At 31.5% G+C, this 3,344-nt stretch overlaps 1 long non-coding RNA gene across 1 annotated transcript; it reads left to right on the top strand.

Annotated features, from left to right (window-relative positions):
- Positions 1-1,963: 1,963 nt before the first annotated feature.
- On the top strand, positions 1,964-2,960 carry LOC126664764 (uncharacterized). The gene is made up of 2 exons (XR_007637465.2): positions 1,964-2,421; positions 2,501-2,960. It is a non-coding gene; the product is annotated as an uncharacterized LOC126664764 (long non-coding RNA).
- Positions 2,961-3,344: the final 384 nt, after the last annotated feature.

Below are 3,344 nucleotides of genomic sequence, written 5' to 3' on the forward strand. Positions count from 1 at the left end.
TTCAGGCTTATTACGATATCCAGAGCAACTACCGACATTCCCTAGCGCCGGTTTCGCCTCAAAATTGTGGATCGTGACAATATATTTATTTTAATATAATAGAAAAAGTAAATAATAGGTGTTTATTTTGTACATCCGGTACTTTTTTGAAAATATATCTCTGCTACATTTTGGCTTTATTATAGGGATAATGGTGATGTTGCATTATATAGGCCTAATTACTTAAAAATCACTCACCTTATAACTTTTTTCATTTATATCACGACCTAGAAAAAATTTCATTTATACTTTATTTTTGATTTTTATGTTTCGTTTGTACCTTAAGAGTAATTTTTTTTGACAATTTAATTAATTTAAAGATGAAAATATTAAAAACAAAATACATAAATGATTAACATTAACGTTTTATTAGAATATAGGTTAAAAATGAAGGACTAATTTAATTTTTTTTAAAAGAAAATAGGTCAATTCAATTTATTAGGGTAGAGATGAAACATAAAACTTAAAAATAGAGTACAATTGAAAATTTTGCTGTAGACTTGTGCGAATCAAATTTGAATTCTTGTTGAGATCTTTGCTGATGTGGCGCGAATCAATTGGTTTGTATGGTTGAAAATAAGAGGTCATGTGTTGTAGAAGTGGGGTTTTTTTCTCCGCATTTGGCAAGTGACGGGCACGACGTGGCAGCCAATGAATGCAATCGTACTAATCGTAAACTGTCAGCGATTCTGCGTGCTGTTGTAATTTTAGTGGCTGGTTCGTATTGCTATAAACTTTAACCATTTTAATATAGTTTTGTTATTTTTCCATAATAACATAATTTTTATTTAAATATATCAAAAATATAAATTTAAAAATTAAAGTGATTTAGTTATTATTATTTTAAAAAAAAAATTAATCCTTTAATTTAGTTGACTAACATAATAAAAATGGACCGAGCAATTAAATTATTGATTGAGATAAAAATAAAAGCCATATCATTTGATTTTTAAATAGAAAAAATTAAAATGTGAATTGGAACAAACGTTAAAGGCCTTAGAATAATTTACTCTTACAATTTCTATATGGTCTCCCTCAGCTTCTTTTTCCTTAAGAAACTCCTTCCAAAAAAATGTGATCATTAAATTTTAACTTTTGTATAATTGGCCCCTTTAAATTTTAATCCTGGCTCTACACATGTTTTTAATGCAATTCAAAATACAACCTTACCACTGGAGTATTCGGACATATTGGAAAAAAAATGAAAAAAAAATCATTCCTGGCTGCACACCTGGTGAAAAGAAGCTAGGGTTAATGATGGAATAAAGGATCAAAAAACCCCCTTAACTTGGCACAAAATATCAAATATGTCGAAGGTCATAAAACCGGATCAATTAAGCCCATTACTATGGCAAACCGGATCAAACACACCCTCCCCCACTCTCACCCCTGCATTTGAAATACACTCTCCATTAACAAATGAAAAAAAGTCAAAAGTAATCCTTGATTTTTATTTTATTTTCAAATTAACATTTAATAATTTTAAATTTCAATTTAACTCTCTATAATTTCAAAAGTTTATGTATCAAACAAAACTTTATTTAGAAATCTAGTGACATTTTTTATACTTTGTGCATATTATCTTAGCTTAATTACTTAAAAACCACCTACCTTAAACTTTTTTTTCGTTTATACCCTGACCTAGGAAAAAATTCATTTATACCCTGACGTATGTGTTTATGTTTCATCTCTACTCCGAGGCACTAAATTAACCTCTTTTCATTTAAAAAAAGTTTAAAATAGTCCTTCATTTAGAGAAAAATTTATTTTTAATTTATTTAGGTTAAAAATGGAGAACTATTTTAAACTTTTTTCTTAATAAAAATAGGTTAATTTAGTGCTTCGGGGTAGATGTGAAACATAAATACATACGTCAGGGTATAAATGAATTTTTTCCTAAGTCAGGGTATAAACGAAAAAAAAGTTCAAGGTGAGTGATTTTTAAGTAATTAAGCCTATTATCTTCTAAACCTATTTCGATTAAACCTTATTTCCTTCACTTGCAGTGCCGCCGCACCATCTTCTTTTGCGACCTTCTGCCGCGCTGATACCACCTGTTAGCAACCCGTTTCCACCATCGCCATCTAATCTAAACTTTAACAAACATCAATATCTATAAATCTAATTAAACTTCTGCCTCCATCAACTTTGATGTTGCTTCTGCTGTTTGAAACGAAGAACATAGCTTTCGGTGCTGGAATCGAAGAACAGAGTTGCATCATCTAATTCATTGATTCGGCGGTTACTGGAAACGAAGAACAATCCGCCGTTAACGGGAATGAACGGATAACAGCACCGTCGCTGCGCGCCAATCGTTATCCTTCAATTTTTCTTTGTTTAAAGCTTCACTTGACGATGGCACCAACAATTCGACGGCGGCAGGTGTGGTGGAGGTTTGTTTTAAGCTTCATCGTCATTCTTCATTTCTTCTTAATTGTGATGAATGTTGGGTTTGGTGCAGGTGTGGTGAAGGTTTGTTTAATGGCGGCAGCAAGAAAACCCCTATGAAAGAATGAGGAAGAAGATGAAGTTGGTTAGGTTAGATTTTGGAAGATTGGTGGAGGCCACGGAGGAGAAGAGAAGACCGACGCCAGTGAAGTTTTAGTTTTTTAGGTTAATTGGTTTTCTTGTGCTAATTAGGTTTATTAGGGCTAATTTTGGTTAATTGTGGGTTTCATTCATAAGGATTAATTGGAATTAGAATTAGGTTTAAGTATGATTAATTAGGATTAAGTATGATTATTTAGGTTAGAAAATCAATTCCACTCTCTTTTTATGTCAGAAGGATGTTTTTGACTGATTTTCGCAACTATTGGTGTTTTTCGACCCCAACTCACGAACTTGGACATATTTGATACTTCGTGCCAAATTGAGGGGGTTTTTTGATCCTTTTTTCGTTAATGATGTATTTAATCAAATAATTAGCGAAAATTTTCAAATTATTCCCTGCATGGGAAAATTTCCCATTTAATGTCAAAAGCCTCATGCAACTCGCACCATTCTTCTACAAGTTGGTGTAACTCGTAGAAGAGTTATGCGAGTTGCACACGTGGCTCTATCTGGCTGGTCAAGTGGAGCTACGTCACATTTTCAAAATGACTCATAGAAGTGATTTACGGGTCACTTTAAGCTATGAGCTTGAAATCATATGATTCCATGTACAAAGTCATAGGGAGAAGATTCTCCCAATTGAGAGAATTTTCTCCCTATTAATAATTTTTTAATATTTTTTATTTTATTTTAAATTAAAATTTGTTTATTAATTAAAATTTATAAATATTAGAAATTATTTCATACTAAAATTA

Source organism: Mercurialis annua, linkage group LG1-X, assembly GCF_937616625.2.
Source record: "Mercurialis annua linkage group LG1-X, ddMerAnnu1.2, whole genome shotgun sequence".
Lineage (NCBI taxonomy): Eukaryota > Viridiplantae > Streptophyta > Magnoliopsida > Malpighiales > Euphorbiaceae > Mercurialis > Mercurialis annua.